Raw genomic sequence first — 12,846 nt, 5'->3', positions numbered from 1 at the left:
CTGCACTGTGCTGGGCCCTGGCTAATATCTACCAAACACTACTTGATATTATGCAGCACCCTCAGGGAGAAGAGAGGGAAAACAAACCAAGACACTGTGGCTAAACCAGGCACTATATCAGTCACACCTATAATTAAAAAGAAACAATGGAAGCAGAAGTCAGCTTGTTTAGTAAGGGATGAAGAAGCTTCTCCTAAGAGGGAGCAGGAGAAAGAATCAGAAGAGCCAGTCTATTCTGCAGTAGAGCAGTCACACAACCAGGAAGAGGAAGAGACTGAAATAATAAATGAGACAGAAACCACCCGATCCCTAACCCTAAGTGAGCTGCGAGATATGCAAAAAGATTTTAGCCATCAAGCAGGTGAGCTAATTCTCAGCTGGTTACTCCAATGGTGGGATATTGTTGAGATTCCATCTCAATACAAGGAAAAACTTTACTCTGAGGGTGACAGAACACTGGAACAGGCTGCCCAGAGAGGTTGTGGAGTCTCCTTCTCTGGAGATATTCAAAACCTGCCTGGATGCGATCCTGTGCAACCTGCTCTAGGTGATCCTGCTTTAGTAGGGGGGTTGGACTAGATGATCTCCAGAGGTCCCTTCCAACTCCTATCATTCTGTGAATCTGTGAATCTGTGATATTGGGGCCAGTAGTCAGAAATTAGAGGGTAAGGAAGCCCGGCAGCTAGGATCCCTTTGCTAGGGATAAGGTCATTGACAAAAGGATTAGAAAAAAGGCAGGAGTCCTCAGTCTTTGGCAGCGACTCCTGTCAAGTGTGAAGAACAGGTATCCATTCAAGGAAGATCCTGCAAATTCCCAAAGCAAATGTACCAACATTGAGGGAAGTATACAGTATCTGAGGGAATTAGCCGTGGTAGAGGTGATCTATAACAACCAGGCATCCAAAGACCCAGATGAAATCTGGTGCACGCGGCCCATGTGGCGAAAGTTTGTACGAAATGCACCGACATCATACACCCACACCCTGGCAATAATGAGCTGGACAGACATGGAGGCACCAACTATAGATGAACTGGCCAGACAACTCCAAGAATACAAAGATAATCTCATTCCCTCCAAGTGTGCCCATGTCTCGGCTGTGCCATCGAGCTATGAAGGGGCAGAACCCATCTGTATTTCTGGAATGACAGAGGGATACCAAGAACTGTCTGTGTTGGAGGCTGAGGTAAGCCTAACTGGGAATGAGTGGCAAAAGCATCCTGTTGTGACTGGTCCAGAGGCTCCATGTATCCTTGGCATAGATGACGTGGTTTAGCCACAGACAGCAGCTAAGTGCCACGCACCGCTCGCTCACCCCTCCCCCGGCGGGATGGGGAGGAGAACGGAAAAACAAAAGCAAAGCCTGGAGGGTTGGGATAAGGGCAGTTTACTGGGACAGCAAGGGAGAGGGAAACAATCAACGACAGTGCTGATAACAGATAGTAACAATGGGTGATAACAGAGAACAATTTACCGATCCAGACCTGATGCTCAACCCCTCCCGGAGCCACACCGAACCCGTCCCTGCCCGACTAGCCCCCTTTTATGGTGAGCATGACATCACATGGTATGGAATAGCCCCGGGGCCAGCTTGGCTCACCTGTCCTGGCTCCTTGGGAAATTAACTATCCTTGCCAGAACCAGGACAATAGACTACCTCAGGAGAGAGTACTTCAAAGACCCAAAAGGGTACTAATGGGCTTTTGGCATAGCTACCTTGAGTAAGGAGAAGATAAGGCAGCTGTCTAGCTTGCCTGGTCTCTCAGAGGATCTGTCTGTGGTGGCGTTGCTGAGGGTTAAAGAACAGCAGGTGCCAATTGCTACCATGACAGTGCACTGGCGACAATATCGCACCAATTGAGACTCCCTGGTTCCCATCCATAAGTTGATCCGTCAACTAGAGAGTCAAGGAGTGATCAGTAAGACTCATTCGCCTTTTAATAGTCCCATATGGCCAATGCAAAAATCTAACGGAGAGTGGAGAAGAAGTTTTTGAGAAGGGGAGAAGAATCCAGATTCTTTTGAAAGTTGGTTTTGCTATAAAACAAAGTAAGGTCAAAGGACCTGCACAGGAGATCGAGTGACCCGGAAGAAAAATTACTTTGAATGGGACTCTGAGCAGCAGCAAGCCTTTGAACAAATTAAACAGGAAATAGTTCATGCAGTAGCACTTCGGCCACGCCGGACAGGACAAGATGTGAAAAATATGCTTTACACCTCAACCAGGAATAACAGTCCTACCTGGACCCTCTGGCAGAAAGCACGCAAAAAGACTTGAGGTCGACCTCTAAGGTTTTGGAGCGAGGGATATAGGGGATCTGAAGCCCGTTACATTCCAACTGAAAAAGAAATATTAGCAGCATATGAAGGAATTCGAGCCACTTCAGAAGCATTTGGTACTGAAGCACAGCTCCTTTTGGCACCTTGATTGCCTGTGCTCAGCTGCATGTTCAAAGGGAGTGTCCCCTCTACGCATCATGCAACTAATGCTACATGGAGTGAGTCGCACTGATAACGCAATGAGCTCAAATGGGAAACCCCAACCTCCTGGGAATCCTGGAAGTGATCGTGGATTGGCCAGACAGCCGAAACTTTGGAGTGTCGCCAGAGGAGGTGACTCATGATGAAGAGGCCACTCTGTATAATAAACTACCAGAAAATGAGAAGCAACATGCTCTGTTTACAGATGGATCCTGTTGTAATTCACAGATTCACAGACTGGTAGGGGTTGGAAGGGCCCTCTAGAGATCATCTAGTTCAACCCCCCTGCTAGAGGAGGATCACGTATTGTGTAAAAACATCAAAGGTGGAAAGCTACTGTGAGGAATACTACACAAGTCACAGAAGCTGCTGAAGAACAAGGTGAATCGAGCCAGTTTGCAGAGGTGAAAGCCATCCAGCTGGCTTTAGATATTGTTGAATGAGAAAAACAGCCAGTACTTTATCTCTATACTGATTCATGGATGGTGGCAAATGCCCTGTGGGGGTGGCTACAGCAATGGAAGCAGACAAACTGGCAGTGCAGAGGTAAACCCACCTGGGCTGCTGAATTATGGCAAGATACTGCTGCCTGGCTAGAGAAGCTAGTTGTAAAAGTACATCACGTAGATGCTCCCATACCCAAAAGGTGTGCCACTGAGGATCATCAAAACAATGAGCAGGTGGATCAGGCTGCTATGATTGAAGTGGCTCGGGTGGATCTGGACTGGTACCATAAGGGTGAGCTATTTATAGCTCGTTGGGCCCATGACACCTCAGGCCATCAAGGAAGGGATGCAACATACAAATGAGCGCGTGATGGAGGGGTGGATTTGACCATGGATGCTATCTCACAGGTTATCCATGAACGTCAAATGTGCACCATAATCAAACAAGCTATAGTGGCTAAAGCCTTTTTGGTATAAAGGACAATAGCTGAAACATCAATATGGGGAGGTCTGGCAGATGAATTATATCACACTACCATGAACCCACCAAGGCAAGCAGCATACGTATACAATGGTGGAAGTGAATACTGGATGGTTGGAAACTGTCCTGGTTTCAGCTGGGATAGAGTTAATTTTCTTTCTAGTAGCTGGTATAGAGCTGTGTTTTGGATTTAGTATGAGAATAATGTTGATAACACACTGATGTTTTTAGTTGTTGCTAGGTAGTTGTTGTGTCTACACTAAGTCAAGGACTTCTCAGCTTCTCATGCCCTGCCAGGTGCACAAGAAGCTGGGAGAGCACAGCCAGGACAGCTGACCCAGACTGGCCAAAGGGATATTCCCAACCATAAACCGTCATGCTCCATATATAACTGGGGAACCTAGCTGGGAGTCAAAATTTCTGCTTGGAAACAGACTGGGCATTGGAGCTTTATGCATGTGATGAGCAACTGCATTTCTGCATCACATAGTTTATAATATTGTCCTGGTTTCAGCTTAGAGGGTTAATTTTCTTCACAGTAGCTAGTATGGGGCTATGTTTTGGATTTGTGCTGGAAACAGTGTTGATAATACAGAGATGTTTTTGTTCTATGGACCTATTGTTGTTGAGCAGTGCTTACACAGAGCCAAGGCCTTTTCTGCTTCTCACACTGCCCTGCCAGTGGGATGGCTAGGGGGTGCACAAGAATTTGGGAGGGAACACAGACAGGACAGCTGACCCAAACTGACCAAAGGGATATTCCATACCATATGACGTCACGCTCAGTTTATAAGGAGCTTGGGGGAAGATGAAGAGGAGGGGCAGCAGCATTTGGAGTAATGGCGTTTGTCTTCCCATGTAACCCTTACACGTGATGGAGCCCTGCTTTCCTGGAGATGGCTGAACACCTCCCTGCCCGTGGGAAGTGGTGAATGAATTCCTTGCTTTGCTTGTGCGCGCAGCTTTTGCTTTCCCTATTAAACTGTCTTTATCTCAACCCACGAGTTTTCTCACTTTAACTCTTCCAATTCTCTCCCCCATCCCGATGGGGAGGGAGTGAACGAGCGGCTGTGTGGTGTCCAGCTGCCGGCTGGGGTAAAACTATGACTATTATTATTATTATCTTCCTTTGTTATCCTATTAAACTGTCTTTATCTCAACCCATGAGGTTCTTCTTACATTCTCCTCCTCATCCCCTTGTGGGGGGAGGGATGAGTGAGCAGCTGCGTGGTGCTCAGTTACCGGCTGGAGTTAAAACATGACAGTCCTTTTTGGCACTAAACATAGGGCATGAAGGGTTGAGATAACAACAGATCTGACCACAGCATGTTAAAACCAATTTATTATAACCATTCATTATATTAATCATCACTAGTTCACGGGTTACAATGTTGTTATATTTGTTCACAGACTTGTTCTCAGAGTTGTGTCATGTAATACCTGACCTGTATATACTGGTTATCAGTGTTTCATAGAATCATGGAATCATAGAACAGTTTGGGTTGGAAGGGACCTCAAAGATCATCTAGGTCCAACCCCTGCCCTGCCATGGGCAGGGACACCCTCCACTAGACCACATTGCCCAAAGCCTCATCCAACCTGGTCTTAAACACTTCAAGGGAGGGGGCATCCACAACCCCTCTGGGCAACCTGTTCCAGTGCCTCACCACCCTCACAGTAAAGAATTTCTTTCTAACATCTAATCTAAATCGACCCTCCTTCAGCTTGAACCCATTACCCCTTGTCCTGTCACTACACTCCCTGATAAACAGTCCCTCACCATCTTGCCTGTAGGCCCCCTTCAGGTACTGGAAAGCTGGAATTAGATCTCCCCGGAGCCTTCTTTTCTCCAGGCTGAACAATCCCAACTCTCTCAGCCTGTCCTCATAGGAGAGGTGCTCCAGCCCTCTGATCAGCTTCGTGGCCCTCCTCTGGACTCGCTCCAACAGCTCCATGTCTCTCTCCTGTACTGGGGCCCCCAGAGCTGGACGCAGTACTCCAGGTGGGGTCTCACGAGAGCAGAGTAGAGGGGCAGGATCACCTCCCTCGACCTGCTGGTCACACTTATTTTAATGCAGCCCAGGACACGGTTGGCTTTCTGGGCTGCAAGCGCACACTGCCAGCGCTTGTTGAGCTTCTCATCAATCAATACCCTAAGTCCTTCTCCTCGGAGCTGCTTTCAATCCATTCTCCACCCAGCCTGTAGTCGTGCTTGGGATTGCGCCGACCCAGGTGCAGGACCTTGCACTTGGCCTTGTTGAACTTCATGCGGTTCGCACGGGCCCACCTCTCCAGCCTGTCAAGGTCCCTCTGGATGGCATCCCTTCCCTCCAGCGTGTCGACCACGCCACACAGCTTGGTGTCGTTGGCAAACTTGCTGAGGGTGCACTCGATCCCAATGTCCATGTCACCGACAAAAATGTTAAACAGTGCCAGTCCCAGTACCGACCCCTGAGGAACACCACTCGTCACCGTTCCCACTTGGGCACTGAACCGTTGACCACAACTCTTTGAGTGTGACCATCCAGCCAATTCCTTATCCACCGAGTGGTCCATCCATCGAATCCATGTCTCTCAAATTTAGAGACAAGGATGTTGTGCGGGACAGTGTCACATGCCTTGCACAAGTCCAGGGAGACGACATCTGTCGCTCTTCCCTTGTCCACCGATGCTGTAACCCCATCATAGAAGGCCACCAAATTTGTTAGGCACGATTTGCCCTTAGTGAAGCCGTGTTGGCTGTCACCAATCACCTCCTTGTTTTCCATGTGCCTGAGCATAGTCTCCAGGAGGGTCTGCTCCATAATCTTGCCAGGCACGGAGGTGAGACTGACTGGCCTGTAGTTCCCTGGGTCTTCCTTTTTACCCTTCTTAAAAATGGGGGTTATGTTTCCCCTCTTCCAGTCAGTGGGAACTTCACCAGACTGCCAGGACTTCTCAAATATGATGGAGAGTGGCCTGGCCACTTCATCCGCCAGTTCCCTCAAGACCTGCGGATGCATCTCATCAGGTCCCATGGACTTGTGCGCCTTCAGGTTCCTTAGATATTCTCGAACCTGATCTTCTCCTACAGTGGGCGGTTCTGCATTCTCCCAGGCCCTGCCTTCTGTGACCTGGGCAGTGTGGCTCAAGCATTTGCCAGTGAAGACTGAGGCAAAGAAGTCGTTGAGTACCTCAGCCTTCTCCATATCCTGGGTAACCAGGTCACCCGTTTCATTCCGGAGGGGCCCCACATTTTCCCTCGTCCTCCTTTTATCCCTAACATACCTCTAGAAGCTTTTCTTGTTGTCCTTGACATCCCTGGCCAGACTAATTTCTATCAGGGCTTTGGCTTTCCTAACCTGCTCCCTGGCTGCTCAGACAGTTTCTCTGTATTCCTCCCAGGCTACCTGCCCTTGCTTCCACCCTCTGTAGGCTTCCTTTTTGTGTTTGACTTTGCCCAGGAGCTCCTTGTTCATCCACGGGGGCCTCTTGGTGGATTTGCTTGACTTCCTCTTTGTTGGGATGCATCTCTCCTGAGCTTGGAGGAGGTGACCCTTGAATATTAGCCAGCTGTCTTGGGCCCCTCTTCCTTCCAGGGCTTTGTCCCATGCTATTCTACCAAGCAGATCCCTCAAGAGGCCAAAATCTGCTCTCCTGAAGTCCAGGGTAGTGAGCTTGCTGTGCACCCTCCTCACTGCCCTGAGGATCTTGAACTCCACCTTTTCGTGGTGTACTGCAGCCAAGGCTGCCCTTGAGCTTCACATCCCCTACCAGGCCCTCCTTGTTGGTGAGAACAAGGTCCAGCATGGCACCTCTCCTCGTGGGCTCCTCTATCACTTGGAGGAGGAAGTTGTCATCGACACATTCCAGGAACTTCCTGGATTGCTTGTGCCCTGCTGTGTTGTCCCTCCAGCAGATGTCAGGGTGGTTGAAGTCCCCCACAAGGACCAGGGCTTGTGAGCGTGAGGCTGCTCCTATCTGCCTATAGAGGGCTTCATCCGCTCAGTCCCCCCTGGTCAGGTGGCCTGTAGCAGACCCCCACTATGATGTCCCCTGCCCCAGCCCTCCCTTTAATCCTGACCCATAGGCTCTTGGTGGGCTCCTCCTCCATCCCCAGGTGGAGCTCCATGCACTCCAGCTGGTCACTGACATAGAGGGCGACACCCCCTCCTCATCTGCCCTGCCTGTCCTTCCTAAAGAGCCTGTACCCTTCCATCCCAACACTCCAGTCACAGGAGCTATCCCACCACGTCTCTGTAAGGCCAATAAGGTCATAGCCTTCCAGGCGCACACACGTCTCCAGCTCCTCTTGTTTGTTCCCCATGCTCCGTGCGTTCACGTAGAGGCATTTCAGTTGTGCCCCCGATGAGGCTGACTTATTGGCTGGGGTGGCTGGGATTCTTTTGATGTATCTTCCCAGTGTTACCCCGTTGGTTCCTGTTGCATAATGAGCCCCTGGCTCATCTCCTCTAGGCTTCGAGCATGCTGTAGTGTGTCCAGCACATCTCTGAGCAATAGGCTGAGGGCCCTCGCCAGCGCCCTGTCCCTCCAACCTGGGCACATCATCCCACAACATGTCGCTGGCAAGCCTGATGTTATCCCCCTCCCCCTTTGAGCCTAGTTTAAAGCTCTATCGATGAGCCCTGCTAGTTCCTAGGCAAAGATCCTCTTCCCCCTTTGAGAGAGATGAATCCCATCAGGGTTCATCAGGCCTGGTGCCGTGTAGGCTGCCCCATTGTCAAAGAACCCAAAGTTGTGGCGTTGACACCAGCCATGGAGCCATGCATTTATGGACCCAACATTGCTGCCCTCAACTGGAAGGAGGGAGGAGAATTAGTGCTTGATTACTGCTACAATCCTTTAGGTACCAACTACATGGATAACAGATGAAGTGGGACAACCTTACACCTAACAAGTTATTCTGAACTGAGAACCTGTGCACATGGATCCACATGCTTAATACAAGTATCTCTCGCATCAATGACCATTAGTGCTCAAAGCAGAAGACTGGACAAGGGTGTTTTCCAGCACTTATGCCTTCATTCGGGGACTCGTTATTGCACTGCTGGTATCCTTGCCTTTCACTTCCCCACCAACTTTATCCTCTCTTCTTGTTATTACTATCATTTTTATATATTTGCAATGCTTTGAAAATGTTTTAACATCTATCTTGAGATTACAAGAGCTTCAACTGGGCTGAATGCAAGTGCTGTCTGTCTGATAAAAAATTTTTGTCTGATTTAAAAAAGAAAAATAAAGAAATCATCTCTGCCTATGTTGCTTTCTCAGTGACAAATATTCACAGCTTCTGTTTTGTCCATGGAAATCTAGTATTTCAAATAAAATACATAATGTTATACTTATTCAGTTTGATGTTCCCATTAGTAGTGCAAGATAAATACTAGCTTTGATAGAAAACAATTTCTGCAGTAAAAGAAAGCTTCATTTGATAGGAGCAAGGCCTACCTTTAATCTATATACACATTAACAGAAATGTATGCATAGTCAAGGGAAAGAGACCCTGTGAGTAAGTTATACAACCTAAAAAGACCAATATATATTATACTTACTCAGCCTCCAGATCATGGTAAAGAAAGGTACCAACCCAGAAATAGGGAAATTGCCAAAGATTTATTTTGGCTTTCCTTACCAGAAACGGGCACAAGAGGTCACAAGCTACTTCAGTTAGTAAAAACATGCAGAATCGAGCTCTGTACATCTCCCCAACACACTCAGCATGGCACAGATACCCAAGTGCTCTCTGGGAACAGTGCTGCCATGCTGCACAGTGCTACAGAAAATAACACCTATATAGAAGTGGCTATAGAGCCCCCAAGTTTATATATTTGCATGGTGCTGCACTGTGCTGTGCAGACATATCAACATTGGAAGACAGTGAAACAGCCTATAGTAATAAAAATAATGTTTGACCATACTCATTTGATGCCAAAATATTTGGGGGGGTATCTATGACTTCTCTATACATTAGACTAAGTTTCAGCAGTTATTTTCATCTATTTATTAAAAGTACCACCACCATTTACTGGCAATTTTAGAAATGACTCCTCAGAAGCATTACAAGCTATCTTGTTTGTCAATCCTTTATAATTATTAAAACATGCTAATGTCCTGAATTAACATAGCAAGTAGCAATTCTAGTAATGCAAGACTGAGATGTGGTAGAGATGAAAGACACCACATTCCTATTTAAATATTTCAAGCTGTCTGAATAACTTTCAGTAATACTTATATTTATCACTTAGAGCCACAAAACATCTCAATTGCAGTCTACTCTAATCTCAATATTTAAAATAGCATCTTTTAAGTAAATGCTGGTATTTTAAATAAAACTTACCAGATACCTGTATATTGATTCTATTCCAAACTACATCTTTCATCACTGATGTGAGCAACCAAGTCTATGCTATAACAAGAATCTTTCAGATTTCAGTTAAGCACCTATTTACCTTGTAAGCAATTTCATTTTTTCCTATCAGTAAACGCTTAAAGGTTCACAGGATTTAAATGGGATCCATCTCAAGTGGTGAGCTACCTTTTTTTTTTTTTAATTGCTTCATTCTTATTTCTGATTTAACCACAAACAGAAAGATGACCAGGTGTGGGTCTTTCATAGTTGCTACACAAGGAGGAAAGTGAAGCTGTGACTGAATACAGTAAGTTAATAATACACTAGATTCAGAATGAGATATACACTACTGAAAATATGAGAAACTGTAATGCACATCCACTCACTTGATCTCTAGTATTAGCAACAAATATCACTGAAGACATTGCTGTAAGAAAACAATAGTTACTCCTGCAATAACACACTCTATTTCATATACTTCTGCTCAGAATATTTGCAGTATTTGTTTTTAAAAATATTCTCTTCGGCTTTTCTTCCTGTGCAGTACTTACAGCAGACCACACACTAAGAAACTCAATCAATTATCGATGGCATGAAAACTTAAAAAAAAAAAGAGGGAAAATTGTAGAAACTGGAATAAACCACACAGAAGAAACGCTACAATTAGATACGTTACAGCAGGAAAAACTGAGACGCTGGCAGCTCATGTACTGTTCTCGCTCTGCTTTTTAAATACAAGTCCATACAGAAAAGAAGGTTTCTCTGAAGAACAGCGTTTAGCCAGATCTCCAAGGCAATGTTTTCCCTCTCCAGACAGCTCCTCCGTCATCTCCCTTCATCACCGGGGTTACAAACCTTTTCGTCCCCACGCCTGCCCCCTGCTAGCCGTCCATACCACGGGTCCGCGGCTACAGCCGGAGCTGACGCCCGCTGCTACGGCCCGTTTCCGGCGCCCCACCGCCCACGCCAGCGGGATACGCTGGGCGCCCCCGCTCCCAGAGGGACGGCGGTACTGACGACGCCACTTTGCCCCGCGCCGCGGCAACGATCGCTGTCCCCCAGGGACCGACCGGGACCGCGGGGCGGGCAGGAGCTGTTCACAGACCCGCCGCCACCCCCACGCGAAAGCTGGGTGGGTGGGAGGTGAAGCCTGAGAGCAGATCCCGGCCCGCCGGGGCTGGGGGCAAGGAAGCCGCCCCGCACCCACCCCACGCGGGACGCGGCCGCCAGGGAAGAGGTGCAAAGCCGCCGCCCAGTACTCACCGAGTCGCTTAGAAACTTTCCCCAAGTTTCGGCGGCGTTGAGGTCGGCAGGCCCACTCCGGCGAGCGCCGGCAACATCGGAGCACCTCAGCTACGGGCCGCCGCGGCAGCGCCGCCGCTGGGCATCACGCTCCCTCAGCCGGACTGGCCCCAATTTCTGAGACAGGAACAACCGAAAGCGGCCGGGCGCGGGGTTGCGCCTGTACCACACCCTCTCCCATGAGGCGGGGAGGCCAGGCTAGAGCGGGGAACAGTCGGGGAGTGCAAGCTGCCGCCCCTCCCCATACACGCACCCCACCTCCGCGGGCAACCCGCCGAGCCCCACCTTCGAAGCACTCATTTCGCTCGCCGCGGCCCCCTCCGCACCTGCCCTGCCCGCCGGGGCGCACGGCGCTCAGCAGCCGCCGTCACCTCTTCCTCCCATAGACACCGCACCCTGCTGAGCATCTCGCTGGCCGTCAGTCGTAGAGAGGAAGGGAATCAGTAAGCAGGGCTGATAGCACGCTGGGTGAACATGTCTATCAGGGGGGGAGTGGCGGCGGGCGGCTCCGCGCGTTCCCAGGAGCGCCACTAGCTGCCTGGGAGCCCCAGCCCCTAGGCTCCACCTAGCGGAAGGCGGCGGCTACTACAACGCATCTCCGTGCCGGAGGGGGGAGCGGGAGAGAGAAGTTTCCCCCGGAGACCGCGGGGGGGGGGCGCCAGCTCTGCGATGCGGAAGCGGAGGTCTGCGCGGAGAAGTTACGCCGCTCCCCTGGCGACCGCCCTCAGCGGAGCAGCTCGCTGCTGGGGGGGCGAGGGCCCGGGCACCCGGCCCCGGCTTGTGTCGGTAAGGGCAGGGCTAGCGCCCGGGTTTGTTTTCAGGAAGGTGGTAAATTTGATTTTAGGGTAAAACAGGTGTCAACGTGCTGCACGTGTGGCTGCTAGGTTGACGTGGTTTAGCCTCAGCCGGTAGCTAAGTGCCACGCGCTGCTCGCTCACTCCTCCCCTGGTGGGATGTGGAGGAGAATGGAAAAACAATGGCAAAGCCTCGAGGGTTGGGATAAGGGCAGACATTCAAATGGGTCGTCGCCACTGCGGGGGCGTGCGATCGGCTCGAGGTTATCTAGAGTCACCAAAGCTGCTGGGCGGGCCCGGGTTGGTTTTGGTCTGATAAATGCACGCGTCCCCGGAGGTCGGCGTTCGTCAGCATGTATTAGCTCTAGAATTACCACAGTTATCCAAGGAGCGGGAGAGGAGCGACCAAAGGAACCAGGACATAGGTAAAAACAAAGTGGTTTTGAACGACTGAAAGTGCAATGTGCCTGAGCACCTTCCTTGACCAGGTGTCTGGCAGAGCACACACACAGGGCTAAGTAGCACAAGCATAAACATGAGCTACAGGAAAAGAGAGAATGACTGCTTAAACTTTTCTTATAATAATACAGATTTTTCTTTTGAGAAACACCTTAGCATAGAAAACAGTCAGAATGAGCATAGTGCCATCAGTTTATTTTATCTAGGTATCATTTATGTTAACAAAGTACCCACATAGACAAAGGAGACTTCAGCAGTGACATACTGAACTTTAAGGCCTTTACAGTAGCCTCCCCCATACCGGCTCAGCATCTGGCTTCCTTGTACAACAGAGGTGGTACAAAAGCCACACAAGCCACCATTGCAGGAGTTTCACAATCATTTGGTAAGCTATTTTGATAAGCCATGATGAAGAGCCCCCTCTGAAATTAACCTGGTATAGAAGAGTATTGTAGCTCACTCTAGTTCCCTGCTGTGGTTCAGTGAACATGAATGCTGGTGCCACCATATGGAAGTTGTTGGGTTACAGTGGCTGG

At 49.2% G+C, this 12,846-nt stretch overlaps 1 protein-coding gene across 1 annotated transcript in view; it reads right to left on the bottom strand.

Annotated features, from left to right (window-relative positions):
• LOC104638524 (growth hormone receptor) overlaps positions 1-11,283 on the bottom strand; it is a 240,184-nt gene extending 228,901 nt beyond the window's left edge. Inside the window, exon 1 of the mRNA XM_075738978.1 lies at positions 11,019-11,283. The gene's annotated coding sequence lies outside the window, so the exon portion shown is untranslated. The remainder of the gene's footprint in view (positions 1-11,018) is intronic.
• Positions 11,284-12,846: the final 1,563 nt, after the last annotated feature.

This window comes from Balearica regulorum, chromosome W (genome assembly GCF_011004875.1).
Source record: "Balearica regulorum gibbericeps isolate bBalReg1 chromosome W, bBalReg1.pri, whole genome shotgun sequence".
Lineage (NCBI taxonomy): Eukaryota > Metazoa > Chordata > Aves > Gruiformes > Gruidae > Balearica > Balearica regulorum.
Note: the sequence above shows the minus strand (reverse complement) of the source record. Positions and strands in the feature narration are given on the sequence as shown.